Raw genomic sequence first — 15,795 nt, 5'->3', positions numbered from 1 at the left:
TCATTTTTTAATTGGATTTTTTTGTTTTTACTGGGTTGTATGAGTTCTTCATATATGTTGTATATCACCTCCTTATATGATTTGCAAATATTTTCTCCCATTCCATCGGTTGTTTTTTCATTTTGTTGATGGTTTTCTTTGCTGTGCAGGAGCTTTGTAGTTTGCTAGAGTCCCACCTTTTATTTAGTTATTTATTCATTACTTTTAATTTTTTTTAGAGACGGGGAGGAGCAGAAGGAGAGGGAAAAAGACAAAGAGGATCTTAAGCAGATTCCATGACCTTGGGATCATGACCTAAGCTGAAATCAAAAGTTGGACACTCAACCAACTCAGCCACCCAGGCACCCCACTATAGTCCCACTTTAAAAAAATTTTTTTGCTTTGTTTTTGGCGTCACGAAGGAAAAAAATCTTAAGAACAAAAAAGATTCAGTTCAAAAAGTGAATTGCTATTAACATTTGTCTTCTCTATGTCAACAGCAAAAACATATTGGCCTTTAAACACTTTACTGTGCTGAACAAATCCTATAAAATAATTTAATCAACGCATCCAATGTCTTTTTTAATGGTCATCACTTATGTTACTTTGCACATAAGGAATAACTTTAATACTAAATTCTCAAAATTCAAGTCGGTTGCTCAATAAACAGATATTTTAGGAGAAGCCATGCATTTCTTCTTTTTTCCTAATGCGTGGCTGAAGCAATGCATTTTGTCTAATGTGCATGCCCCATCGAAAACTTGTTGGAGAATTTTTTGGAAGCTGGCAACTGTTACCCCAGGCAGTATGAGTCTGAGCTCGTTGTGTCCCATGTCCCAGGACCTCCATCACCTCTCTCGATGACTCAGTCCTTGTCTGAGGTCGGCACCTTGGCTGGGCTTGCTTCTGGTAGAATTCCTACAGCGACCTTGTGAATTTAAAAAATAATAGTGAGTCAAAGGCTCCATGTCTGAAGCTAGGGGACCCATAGAGGACTGGGAGCTGAACCCTCCAGCGGGGGGCGCTCTAGGTGCTCTCTGAGGCTCCGGGGTTGCTCTGAGCTCAATGTCTCCGTCATTTCTCTACAGCGGGGTGGCCACCTGCCTGCTCCTGGGACCCGAGTGGTAAGTGAATGGTTGGGCCTCGCACACAGAGAGGTCATGAACTCATCGCGTCTCCACCCAGGCAGCTCCCGCCAACCTGGAGGTTTGGAGCTACTGATTTTTTTGGAGAAGCCAGAATCTAGAAACTTATAATGTGAACATCTCTCAAATTTTGCATATGAGAACTATTGATGTTTTCTTGAAAGCGCAGTGTGGCCCTCCCCTCTGCTCGCCCCCCGCAAAATAGGCATGAGGCTGTGTTTGGCCACGGGCTTGTCTGTGCACACTCCTTGTAGCGGTGCCCTGGGAACCGATGACCCAGAGAGGACTCTGGCCATGCTGCCCACCAGGCTCCTTGCAGGATCTATTTCTTTATGTGATTTCAGATAAGCACATGTGATTCACGACATCTATGCTGTGGAGATGGGACATGCAGAAGGTCCCACTGCGCCCTCAGACACTCTGCTGTCCAGGAGCCTCATGTGCGGATGTGACCAGGACAGGCAGCTCCCTCCATGACACCTGCACCCACTTGCTCGTTAGGTCCCCTGCATCTACCAACTGCCCTGGACACCTGCACCCGCTTGCTCAGTGGGTCCACTGCATCAACCAACCATTGCCTTGTACGCCCATGGGCGTTGGAGGCTCCCATTACGGGGTCCCAGGGGGCAGAAAAAAGCCAGCAAGTATGTGGATGGCACAGAAAGACAGATTTTCATCATCTTTCCCCATCTGTTCTGCTGATGAGGACCTTCACAAATGGGGAGCCTCCAACGGGGACCTCTCCTCCCAAGCAGGAACCGGGGGGCTGAGGGGGCCTGGCCAGCAGCCACACTGCCCCAAACGGGGCCTGCTGGCTGTCCCAGCACAGGGAAGACCAGAAGGTAGAGACCCAGATGAATTCTCCTGGCACGCTGCCAAATCTCACCTTCTCAGCATTCCCATGAACTGGAAACTTCCCAATTCTAAGTATCACCCATCACACCAATGGCACCAAAACTTGGAGCGGGTCATTGCTATCATATCCTTCCTCCTCCGTGGCAATGGGCTTGCTTGTGAAGCACATGACGAGCTTTCACTTTCTGTCTGGAAGCTGCCACACATCACTACTGCAGAAGCTCTGATTGCAGAGTCTGTACAGAGCTGAATCGGTGGAAGCTTCCCCTGGGTGAGAGCCACACACCTGGACTGTCAGGAAATGAGCACATTCGTACTCAATTGCCACATACACGCCTTCAGCTCTTTTACTCCAGAATTACAGAGCAACAATCTTCCAGTAGGACCAACTCTTCTCCAGCTGCCTTGCTGTGAAGCCTCGTGTCCACATGCCCTCGGGGATCCTCCCTGTACTCAGGGCGTCACCATGTCATGGCACCTGCCACAAGCTAAGGTGCAGGTCTGGCCCTGGGGGTGTAAGCAAACTGGTAGCACACGGATCCCTGAGTCCTGTTAGGGAAACCCATTTCAAAAGATGAGTGAGTTAAAATAATGAAAAATTCTTCTTTTCTTCATCTCTTTACAATATATTTTTAAAAGATTTTATATATTTATTTGAGAGAGAGAGAGAGAGATAGCAAGAGAGAGAGAGAGATAGCAAGAGAGAGCATGAGCCGGGGGAGAGGGAGAAGCAGATACCCCGCTGAGCAGGGAGCCCGATGCAGGACTTGACCCCAGGACCCTGAGGTCATGACCTGAGCTGAAGGCAGACGCTTCACGAGTGAGCCACCCAGGTGTCCCTCTTTCAGTATTTTAGGCACTACAACTATTGGTTTTGTGCTCAACCTGTAATTATATTTCTGTGCACGGTAAGCGAGCATGCGTGTTATGCAAAGGGTGTTTATGTTGCTGGAGCAGGTTTCAAAAGCCAGGCATATACATTGTACCCGAGTGTTTACATAGATTCCTTTAAGTGGGGTTATAACAGAACAAAGCCTCTTTTCAAAGCCAGGAGCAGATCAGTGTATAATGTGATCCAGATAGTTCTCAGATAAGACTTCCAAGGACCATGGGCCTCATACTCCTGCAACGAGAGAAAATAAATTATACACTTTTTATTGGAGGATTTGAATGTCAGTTAATAGAATCAAAGAAGGACCAGCAGATGTAACCAGAGTGGATGATTTTAAGAACTGGTTCTAAAGATTATGGCCTAGTTTCTTTTGATTCCACGGCTCTTCAAAATAGATATTTTGGAAGGAAGTTTCTTATGACAGTATTTTCTTACTTAATTTGGCTTTTTTTGTTGTTGGGAAAAAAATGTTTAAATAATTTTTTCTCTAGGTTTTTATTAGAATGTATTGACTGCTTTTCTTACTAAAGTCACTGGAACCAATTTTTAACCTCCCCAAAGACATATTTGGAAAGCTTCTGTATCAACTTTCCATCAACAAAGCAAATGAGGGGAACTTTAATAATATCATCTCATATAATTGCTGCGTTTAAAAATGATGTTTAGTAATTCATCAACAAATATGACAAATGCCATCATGTCATATCTAATCTTTTTTAAAAAGATTTTATTTATTTATTCATGAGAGACACAGGGAGGCAGAGACACAGGCAGAGGGAGAAGCAGGCTCCAAGCAGGGAGCCCAATGTGAGACTCAATCCCAGGACCCCAGGATCATGCCCTGGGCTGAAGGCAGACGCTCAACTGCTGAGCCACATGGTGTCCCATGTATCTAATCTTAACATAAATGCTATTTTTATTAAAATCAATGAGTTAGAAAGCTCCTGGTCACAGGTGACAGAAGTCTCAATCCAGAGCAGGGGTCTGTCCAGGGGGAGGTGGCGTCCCCCAGCCGGGCCCTGGCTCTCACTGCCAGACTGCAACTCTTCTGGGGTCCCAGGGAGGCGAGGACATCTTGTCAGGGCTCCTGCTGGACGGGGCAGGGGAGCCCCCTGGTCCTGGGGGTCTGCACTTGTCCCTGAGAGCTCCCATTGGGGATCAGCCTGGCCACGACCTGCACCAGGGGATTTAGTGGGGCCTGGGGCCAGACCCCGGGTTTCTACCATCCTGGGGGCCCCCTCAGCAATTCCTCCTGTCCCCTGGGGCCGCTTTGTCATGCCTGAGCTCTTGCTTACATTTTCTTTTTCTTCTTCTTCTTTTTAAAAAATTATTTACAGAATCAATTTTATTATTATTATTATTTTATTTGATTGTGGTGAAATGCTTAACACGAGGTTGGCCCTCCTGGTAGATTTCAAGGGCAGACACAGCGTCGTTGGCATCAGAAACAGGGTGGATGTCAGGTCTCCGGACTTGTTCATCCTGCACTGGAACCTTCTCCCTTGAACGGAGCCCACCGCCCCCACCCGGGTCCTCCTGCCGTGGATCCCACTCTCCCGCCCTGCTTCCCTGCCGAGGACTCCACGGCCCTCCTGGCAGGGGAACCACGCGGCCTTCGTCCTGTGTCTGCCTCGCTGTGCTGAGTCCGGCGTCCGCTGGGTCATCCCAGCTGCGGCAGACGGCAGCATCTTCTATTTTCAAGGCCCTGCACGTAGACATCACATCTTCTCTGTCCATTCCCCTGTTGCTCATCGGGCAAGACATGGTGTTCCCCGCCCCCACCCCGCTTTCTGGGGATGAATTTGCGTGCAGGCCAGTGTCACTGCTTCTCTGTGTCATCGTAGTGACAGGTGGGCGAGTGTGTGCAGCTTCAGTCTCAGGGTTCCTGACCCCTCCCAATCCTTCCAGGCCTTTCAGACGCATCCCAGATGCACCCCAGATGACACGGCACCCGGACCTCTGCCCCACGTGGGCTGCCTCTCCTGGGGTCTCTAGAGGGCTCCTGAATGTGCACATCCACACTTTCCAGTTGGAAATCTGATGGTTTTGTTGCTTCCAGAAAAAGGGAATGAACGTATTTCCTCTTGCCTCCTGGGAGCATAAGAAAATAGAGTCTTTACCATCGTCGGAAAGAAAGGGACAGGATTCCACAGGTCACAGAAGAGGCTTGTATGATGATGGAGAATCAGAGTTCAGATGGTGGGGTAGAGGAAGCTCCTGAGGGAACCAGGAGGCAAAGAAGCTTTTTCCTGAAACAGAGGCAGAGGGCAAGGCTTTGCTCAGGCATGACAACCTTGTGTGGTTTCCCATTTGCAAATGTCCCAGGACACCCACAAACCCAGGGAAAGAGAGGTGAGGATCTGGAGAGGCAGTGAGGGGATGACATGGAACCTCATGCTTCCCATCCCATCTAGAATAAAGCAGAGCCTCCCTTGAAGGGGCCTTGCTACCCCCAGACTCCTTCATCCAAGCCTCACTCACTCACAGTCATGGGCCTCTGCCTCAGGACCCTCGTACATGCTGTTCCCTCCGATCTGTCCCCACAGTCTCTCCATTTACTGATATCAACCAGACCCAAAATGCCTACACTGGCTTCAGAAATAAACTAACAGGGGGCACCTGGGTTGCTCAGTTAGTTAAATTGCCAACTCTTGGTTTTGGCTCAGGTCATGATTTCAGGTCACGGGATCAAGCCCTGCATCAGGCTCTGTTCAACATGGACTCTGCTTGTTCTTCTCCTTCTGCTATTCCTCCCTTGCACACATTCTCTCTCAAATAAATAAATAAATACAATCTTAAAAAAAAACAACAACCCATGAACAAAGAAGGGCCCTTCGTGACTAGCTGAGCCCCTCCATCTCTCTCTCTTTATTCTGTTCAATTTTTCTTTGACATAGTTCCCAGTGTTATTTATTATATATTATTAAATGATAAATAGGGTAAAAAATACTTTTCTGTTTAACTTTGCTATTTCTGCAGTGTCTTAAAAGGTGCCAGATGAAGAGTAGAGCTTGCTTTATGGCTAGAAGAGCAACCCCCCCCCCCCCCCCCCACGCCAGCCCTCCAGCACCCAGCCAGGGACCAAGCAAGTTAGGAAAGAACACAGTGCTTGGAGGCAGAAGCAGAGGGCGCTGTAAAGACAGGCTGTGCAAACCCAAAACTGCTCTAAAAATAATGATAAAGTTCATTAGTTAAAACAAAACCAAAAGCCAACTGGAAAGGACATTTGGACTACATTTTGGACATAAGTGAAAGTCTGTAGGAACTGCTAGTTCTGTAAAAGGCAAAGTGCCGCTTGCTGTGAAGCTGGCTACCACTGGCTGTCTGCCTCTGTGAGGACCTGCAGGGAGTCCTGGTGACCAGGGAGGCCCAGGGGCCCGATCCAGACCTGCGGAGGTGGGGGTGGCTGCCGCATCACTGCCTTCTGGCCTGTCTGCTCTCGGGAGAGATTCAGCAGGTCCAGCAGCCCTATGGGGGGGTGTCTCTCAGAGGTCTCCTCCCAGGCTGCAAAGCCCCTGGGACCCTGGGCGCTGACTCTGGGCACAAGCAGGGGGCACAAACAGGGGACAGTGCGAGGTGCAGGCACTCAGCTTGGTGCCTGAGAGTTCTCTCTCTCTCTCTCTTTTTTTTTAAGATTTTATTTATTTATTCATGAGAGACACAGAAAGAGAGGCAGAGACACAGGCAGAGGGAGAAGCAGTCTCCACGCAGGGGGCCCGACGTGGGCTGAAGACGGCATTAAACCACTGAGCCCCCCGGGCTTCCCTGGATATTTGTTCTTAACAAATAATTTGAGACAGGGGAGGCATATATATTTAACCTGATTCCTTCACCAATTAAGTGGTACTGGAAAAAAGTCAGTTTTCTTTATCATCAGCATAGAGGGTGTTTTAATGGTTATAATTATAATGCTTGTAATTTTATAATCATAAACCATCTGATTTTGGTTCATTTATTGATCAAAGTTAAACAAACATTTGTAATATCTGTGCCGTAGTTTTTAATCTGCATAATCGCATGACATTTCCCATATACTAACCTGTCTCAATTTATCTAATTTAGGTACATTTTGGAACTTTCCATATAAGGGGTCATCATTTCATTTATGATTGTGAATATAATGTTTAACTACATAGTCTAGAGGGTAAAGACTGGGCAATAAGTCTATGCTCGTAAAAGTACAGCTATTCAGGGTCATTTTTAGAAAATATCCTGCATGGAAAACAAAACAGTAAAAGCCCAAACAAAATATACGTGTGCAAACACACAGGTCTGCTGCCTCTCATCTCTATACTCAGGAGTTAGCGGAGGCAGGACAGGCGATGCACCCTCAGATGCCTCTGGCATCCAGACAGACAACCAACTAGATCAAGCATCAGCAGGCAATGGCGAGGAGACTGCGGTGAGCTGCAGGACATGCGCTCACCCAAAAATCCTTGCCTTCTGCAGTGGGAAGAGGCCCCAGCAGGAACAGAACAGGGACACACAACATGTCTAAAATGGGATGACTCTAAGAGTTGGGAGGGGATTATGCAAAGTGTAAAGGATTTTAAAGACAAGCACTATCACGATTACACCAAACCACTTCACGTTAAGAGGCATCTGGTAGTCTCAGAAGATGTAGACATTCCATAGTCTAATCAACAATGAGTAGCAGATGAGTTAAAAACATGTCTGCATTAAGTCCTTCGCTATGAGGGAAAGCGAGGGTGTATCTATTATCTCCAGCGACGCTGGGAGAGGCCAAGCTTGGCAAATCCGCGTCTCTGGCTTTTTGCTCTAATCAAAGGTCAGCCTCTTTTTCCACCCCCGTCACCCTTTTCCCCAGAGCACCTGCCAGCAGATTTAGTATCTGTCATTCTGGCTTCCATTTCATTTATTTCCAGAAAAGTCCAGATGCGAGTGTATCTGCAAAATGGGGAGGAAAGGAGAAAGCATCGTATGTCTTACGTTATTCACAGAAACTAGACAGGTTTTATTTCGGGCCATAAGTCATCTGACAACACAGAGACAACTCTGACCTTAATCCATTTGGTCTGGTTTTAAGAGGAGGAGAATCTCATGCTTACTTTGAAGGTGTTTTTAACTTCAGGCTTGGTCAAATGTGACATTTTGATCCAGAGAAAAATTCATTTTGGAAGGCAGAATATTTATTTTATTTGAAGTAGAGAATAAGACATCCCTGGCTTGAATCTCCATTTGGCCACTTACTACCTCTATCATCTTGAGCTACTGACTCCTCCCCAGGCTTCTGCGTCTCCGCCTATAAAATAAGTGTCTGGACACCCTGTTTTGGTTTCCTGAGCCTGCCTACATTTCCACAAGTAGTCTTTTCATTATTACACTAATTTTCAATCTTCACTGGCCATTGGAATCGCCTGTAAAGCCTGATCCCATCCCCAAGCACGGGAATATGAAAGCTCCCAGATGACTCTAATGGACAGCCATGGTCTAGAGCCACTGTGTTCAAGTCTCTGGATTTGAACCCTCTGATGTAAATTCTATTTTCTGCTAGGATGTTGGATATACAGTTACTAATTCTTTTAATTCCTTACATTCATTCCCACTAGACACTCATTGAGTGCTTACCATTAACAGACTGCATGATAGGCTGTAGGGTTATATAAATTCAAGGAAATTCCCAGCTTTTAAGAATTTTTTTTTTTGGAAATTTTGTTTCTTTATTTTACCATAATTTTTTTGGTATATTTTCTTTATTGGAGTTTGATTTACCAACATATAGTAAAACACCCAGTGCTCATCCCATCAAGTGCTCTCCTCAGTGCCTGCCACCCAGTCACCCCAACTCCCCACCCACCTCCCTTCCACTACCCCTTGTTTGTTTCCCAGAGTTAGGAGTCTCTCATGCACTGTCACCCTCTCTGATTTTTCCCACTCATTTCCTCTCCTTTACCCTTTAATCCTTTTCACTATTTTTTATATTCTCCGTATGAGTGAAACCATACACTGTTTGTCCTTCTCCAACCGACTTACTTCACTCAGCATAATACCCTCCAGTTCCATCCACGTCAAAGCAAATGGTGGGTATATGTCATTTCTAATGGCTGAGTAATATTCCATTGTATACATAAACCAGGTCTTCTTTATCCATTCATCTTTCGATGGACACTGAGGCTCCTCCTACAGTTTGACTATTGTGGACGTTGCTGCTATAGATATTGGGGTGCAGGTGTCCTGCCATTTCACTGCATCTGTATCTTTGGGGTAAATCCCCAGCACTGCAATTGCTGGGTCATAGGGTAGCTCTATTTTTAACTCTTTGAGGCAACTCCACACAAGTTTTCCAGAGTGGCTATATAGTTCACATTCCCACCAACCGCGCAAGAGGGTTTCCTTTTCTTCACATCCTCTCCAAAATTTGTTGTTTCCCGTCCTGTTAATTTTCACCATTCTCACTGGTGTAAGGTGGTATCTCATTGTAGTTTTGATTTGTATTTCCCTGATGCCAAGGGATGCAGAGCATTTTCTCATGTGCTTGTTGGCCATGTGTATGTCTTCTTTGGTGAAATTTCTGTTCATGTCTTTTGCCCATTTCATGATTGGATTGTTTGTTTCTTTGCTGTTGAGTTTAATAAGTTCTTTATAGATCTTGGATACTAGCCCTTTATCTGATATGTCATCTGCAAATATCTTCTCCCATTCTGTAGATTATCTTGTAGTTTTCTTGACTGTGTCTTTTGCTGTGCAGAAACTTTTTATCTTGATTAAGTCCCATTTTTGCTTTTGTTTCCCTTGCCTTCATAGATGTAGCTTGCAAGAAGTTGCTGTGACCAAGTTCAAAAAGGGTATTGCCTGTATTCTCCTCTAGGATTTTGATGGATTCTTGTCTCACATTTAGATCTTTCATCCATTTTGAGTTTATCTTTGTGTATGGTATAAGAGAATGGTCCAGTTTCATTCTTCTGGACGTGGCTGTCCAATTTTCCTAGCACCATTTATTGAAGAGACTGTCCTTTTTCTAGTGGATAGTCTTTCCTACTTTGTCGAATATTAGTTGACCATAGAGTTGAGGGCCCATTTCTGGGTTCTCTATTCTGTCCCATTGATGTATGTGTCTGTTTTTTGTGCCACACTGTCTTGATGATCACAGCTTTGTAGTACAACTTGAAATCCAGCATTGTGATGCCCCCGGCTCTGGTTTTCTTTTTCAATATTCCCTTGGCTATTTGGGGTCTTTTCTGATTCCACACAAATCTTAAGATTATTTGTTCCAACTCTCTGAAGAAAGTCCATGGTATGTTGATAGGGATTGCATTGACCATGTAAATTGCCCTGGGTAGTATAGACATTTTCACAATATTAATTCATATCTTTCAATAGTTACTCTGAATGTGAATGGGCTAAATGATCCCATCAAAAGACGCAGGGTTTCAGACTGGATAAAAAAGCAAGGCCCATCTATTTGCTATCTATAAGAGACTCATTTTAGTCCTAAGGACACCTCCAGCCTGAAAACAAAATGTTGGAGAACCATTTACTAACATTCAAATGGTCCTCAAAAGAAAGCTGGGGTAGCAATCCTCATAACAGATAAAGTTTATCCCAAAGACTGTAGTAAGAGATGAAGAGGGACACTATATTATACTTCAAGAGTCTACCCAACAAGAAGACCTAACAATCATGAATATTTATGCCCCTAATGTGGGAGCTGCCAAGTATATCAATTAATAACCAAAGTAAAAAAAATTAAATAAAAAAAATAGCCAAAGTAAAGACATACTTAGATAATAATTACACTTATACTGGGAGACTTTAACATGGAACTTTCTACAAATGACAGATATTCTAAGCACAACATCACCAAAGAAACAAGTCACTGGACCGATGGATTTCATAGATATATATAGAACTTTCCATCTGTACGCAAGCGAATACACATTCTTCTCAAGAGCACATGGAACTTTCTCCAGAATAAACCACATACTGGGTCACAAATCAGGTCTCAACCAATACCAAAAGATTGGGATTGTGCCCTACATATTTTCAAACCACAATGCTTTGAAACTAGAACTCAATTATAAGAAGAAATTTGGAAGATACTCAAACACATGGAGATTAAAGAGCATCTTATTAAAAGATGAATGGGTCAACTAGGAAATTAAAGAATAATTTAAAAAATTCACGGAAACTAATGAAAATGAAGATACAACTGTTCAAAATCTTTGGGATACAGCAAAAGCAGTCCTAAGAGGAAAATGCATTGCAATACAAGCATCCCTCAAAAAATGAGAAAAAACTCAAATACACAAGCTAACTTGGCACCTAAAGGAACAGGAGAAAGAACAGCAAATAAAACCTACAACAACAAGAAGAAGAGCAATAATAAAGATTCGAGCAGAACTCATTGAAATAGAGACCAGAGGAACTGTAGAACAGATCAACAAGACCAGGAGTTTGTTCTTTGAAAGAATTAATAAGATAGATAAACCATTAGCTAGCCTTATTAAAAAGAAAAAAGACTCAAATTAATAAAATCATGAGTGAAAGAGGAGAGATCACAAGCAATACCAAGGAAATACAAATGATTTTAAAAACATATTATGAGGGATCCCTGGGTGGCGCAGCGGTTTGGTGCCTGCCTTTGGCCCAGGGCGCGATCCTGGAGACCCAGGATCGAATCCCACGTCGGGCTCCCGGTGCATGGAGCCTGCTTCTCCCTCTGCCTGTGTCTCTGCCTCTCTCTCTCTCTCTCTCTCTCTCTCTCTCTCTCTGTGACTATCATAAATAAATTAAAAAAAATTAAAAAAAAACATATTATGAGCAGCTATACACCAATAAATTAGGCAATCTAGAAGAAATGGATGCATTTCTGGAAAACCACAAATTACCAAAACTGGAACAGGAAGAAATAGAAAACCTGAACAGGCCAATAACCAGGAAGGAAATTGAAGCAGTCATCAAAAACCTCCCAAAACACAAAAGTCCAGGGCCAGATGGCTTCCCAGAGGAATTCTAGCAAATGTTTAAAGAGGAAACAATACCTATTCTACTGAAGCTGTTCTGAAGGATAGAAGGGGATGGAATACTTCCAAACTCATTTTATGAGGCCAGCATCACCTTAATTCCAAAACCAGACAAAGACCCCACCAAAAAGGAGAATTATAGACCAATATCCCTGATGAACACAGATGCAAAAATTCTCACCAAGATATTAGCCAATAGGATCCAAAAGTACATTAAGAAGATTATTCACCATGACCAAGTGGGATTTATCCCCAGGATGCAAAGTTGGTTTAATACTTGTAAAACAATTAACGTGATAGATCACATCAACAAGAGAAAAAACAAGAACCGTATGATCCTCTCAATAGATGCAGAAAAACCATTTGACAAAATACGGTATCCATTCCTGATCAAAACTCTTCAGAGTGTAGGGATAGAGGGAACATTCCTCAGCATCTTAAAAGCCATCTACAAAAAGCCCACAGCAAATATCATTCTCAACAGGGAAAAACTGTTGAGCCTTTCCCCTAAGATCAGGAAAAACGACAGGGATGTCTACTCTCACCACTGCTATTCAACACAGTACTACAAGTCCTAGCCTCAGCAATCAGACAAAAAAGGAAATAAAAGGCATTCAAATTGGCAAAGAAGAAGTCAAACTCTCCCCTTTTTGCAGATGACATGATACTGTACATAGAGAACCCAGGGATCCCTGCATGGCTCAGTGGTTTGGTGCCTGCCTTCGGAGGCACCCGAGATCAAGTCCCACATCAGGCTCCCTGCATGGAGCCTGCTTCTCCCTCTGCCTGCATCTCTGCCTCTCTCTCTCTCTCTCTCTCTCTCTGTGTCTCTCATGAATAAATAAATAAAAACTTAAAAAAAAAACCCAAAAGACTCCACCCCAAGACTGCTAGAACTCATACAGCAATTCAGCAATGTGGCAGGGTACAAAATCAATGCCCAGAAATCAGTGGCATTTCTATACAATAACAATGAGACTGAAGAAAGAGAAATTAAGGAGTCAATCCCATTTATGATTGTACCCAAAAGCGTAAGATACTTAGAACGAAACCTAACCAAAGAAGTAAAGGATCTATACCCTAAAAACTACAGAACACTTCTAAAAGAAATTGACGAAGACACGAAAAGATGGAAAGATATTCCATGCTCATGGATTGGAAGCTTTTAAGAATTTTAACTCATGTGTAGAAGACACATGTAGAACTTATATTCAAACAGCACAGACTTTGCCATGAAGGATTCATATTGTTAGCTATAATCATATCTGTTGTTATATGCTGCTCTGGAAATATATTGTTGACAATAAGATAAGAAAAAAGGCACACATATTGGGAAGGAAGAAATAAAATTGTCTCTGTTCACAGATGACATGATTATATAGAAAATTCCAGAGAATTGACAAAAATGAAAACTTCTGGAACTAATGGATGATTAAACAAAGCTGCAAGGTTTCAGGATACAAGGATGATATATAAGAGTCAATAATAAAAAAAAAAGAGTCAATAGGTTTCCTATATACCAACAGGAAACAATTGGGATTTGAAATTAAGAACACAAAACCATTTTTAAAAAAGAAAAGGAAATGGTAATTATGTGAATTAGGATGCGTGATTTAGCTTGATCATGGTGATTATTTCATTATGCAAACATGTCAAAACATCATATTGTATACTTAAATGTATACAATTTTAATCTATTTACCTCAGTAGAGCTGGGGGTGGTGGTGGACCACTACACCATTAACACTAGCACCAAAAAAAAAAAAAAAAAAAAAAAAAAAGAGAGAGAGAGAGAGAGAAATACTTAGATATAAGTCTAACAAAGTTTGCACAAGATCTATGTGAGAAAAACTACAAATCTCTGGTGAAAGAAGTCAAAGGAGATCTAAATAAATGGAAAGGTAATTCATATTCATGGATAGGAAAATTCAATATTGACAAGATGTCAGTTCTTCTCAACTTAATCTACAGGTTCAGTGCATTTTCAATAAAATTCCAGCAAGCTACTTTGTAGTCATCTACAAACTGATTCTGAAGTTTATGTGAAAAGGCAAAAAGACCCAGAAAAACAAGGTCAGAGGACTGACTTCACTCCAAAGTCTTACCGTAAAGCTGTGGTAATCAAGACAGTGTGGTGTTTGTGACAAGAGAGACACACAGATCAATGAAACAGAACAGAGAGCCCAGAAATGGACCCACACAGGCCTACTCAGCCAACCTTGGGCAAAGGAGCAAAGGCAACCTGGAGAAAAGGGAAGAACAGCATTATTAACAAATGCTGGGCATCCACATGCAATACAATAAATCTAGACAAAAGTCTTACTGCCCTCACCATAACTAACTCAATGTGGCTTGTAAACCTAAATGTAACACAGAATTATAAGACTTGAAAAACAAACCATGGGAGAAGATCTAGGGGAACGTGGATTTGGCCATATGTTTTAGGACATCGAACGCATGATCCGTGAAGGAAAATATTGGTAAGAGGGACTTCATCATGACAAAAAGAAAAATCATCCCCTCTGTGAAAGACCCAGTTAAGAGGACATGAAGGAACCTTAAATGGACATCAATAAGTGGAACAAGCCACTCTTAAAAAGCAACCTATAGTAGGACTCCAGGTCTGTGATGTTCTGGAAGAGGCAAAACTACAGGGATGGTAAAGGGATCCGTGGTTGCTGAGGGCTAGGGGTGGGGGTGAGTAGGTGGAGCACAGGGATTTTTAGGACAGTGACACATATTCTGTGATACATAATAGTGACATTATGCATTTGGTAAAACCTAAAGAACTGTACCATATAAAGAGCAAACCCTAATGTAAACTATAGACTTTAGCTAATAATAATGATCAATATCAGCTCATCAGCTGTAACAAGTGCAAGATATTAACTACAGGGGCATGAAGGCAGGGAATAAAAGGAATATATGTGAACTCTCTGTTCAATTTTTTCAGTAAACCTAAAACTGCACTAAAAAATAATGTCCATTAATTTAAATATGTGTGTGTGTGTGTGTGCACGTGACAAAAATATCTCAGGCTCCACTTAAATAAATTATTTCTCATGAGCATTTAAAATTTTGAAAAAAATTAATAACATCTGATTGATTAGAAATAATAAGATGGGGTTGTCTGGGGGCTCAGGGGTTGAGCGTCTACCTTTGTCTCAGGTTGTGACCCCAGGGTCTTAGGATCCAGTCCCACGTCGAGCTCCCTGCAGGGAGCCTGCTTCTCCCTCTGCTTGTGTCTCTGCCTCTCTCTGTGTCTCTCATGAATAAATAAATAAAATAGAAATAAAATATGCAAATGAAGGTAGGGGTGAGGGGGCATTGGTGGTCATTGTGTCTCTGGAGCAGGAAGCCACTGCCTGCCACAGTGCATGGGACGCTCCTAGGGCAGAGTCCTGCTACATTGGGATGTATCTTTTTTTTTTTTTTTTAAGATTTTATTTATTTATAGAGATGCAGAGAGAGAGAGAGGGGCAGAAACACATGCAGAGGGAGAAGCAGGCTCCACGCAGAGAGCCTGACATGGGACTCGATCCAGGGTCTCCAGGATCACACCCTTGGATGCAGGCGGTGCTAAACCGCTGTGCCACCAGGGCTGCCCTACATTGGGATGTATCTTAACTCTCCCACTAATGACATGTGTCCAGTCCTAAGGCATTGGTGGAAATGCTATCTGAAATTTCACTGGACAGGCTAAGTCTTGCAGGTTTAAAGCTGCATAAGAAGAAGGTAAAATCATTTTGGCGGGGACCTCATAAAGTCTCTTCAAACTTTAGCTTCTTTAATTGCAAACAAGGGTAAGAAAATTCAAACGAGATGAATCTTTGATATTTTGAGCACCTTAGGAAAAATAATTTAAAGGTTTTTAAAAATTTATTCATTTCAGAGAGAGAGAGAGAGAGCACGAGTAGGGAGAGGGTCAGAAGTAGAAGCA

At 43.0% G+C, this 15,795-nt stretch overlaps 1 long non-coding RNA gene across 2 annotated transcripts in view; it reads right to left on the bottom strand.

Annotated features, from left to right (window-relative positions):
* Positions 1-605: 605 nt before the first annotated feature.
* Positions 606-15,795, bottom strand: part of LOC144321145 (uncharacterized) — a 30,321-nt gene continuing 15,131 nt past the window's right edge. For both annotated transcript variants that reach the window (XR_013386883.1, XR_013386885.1), the window contains 2 exons: positions 2,011-3,102; positions 606-907 (listed from right to left, as the gene is read on the bottom strand). This is a non-coding gene — a long non-coding RNA (uncharacterized LOC144321145). The remainder of the gene's footprint in view (positions 908-2,010; positions 3,103-15,795) is intronic.

This window comes from Canis aureus, chromosome 1 (genome assembly GCF_053574225.1).
Source record: "Canis aureus isolate CA01 chromosome 1, VMU_Caureus_v.1.0, whole genome shotgun sequence".
Classification (NCBI taxonomy): Eukaryota; Metazoa; Chordata; class Mammalia; order Carnivora; family Canidae; genus Canis; species Canis aureus.
This window is presented reverse-complemented; position numbering and strand designations above follow the sequence as displayed.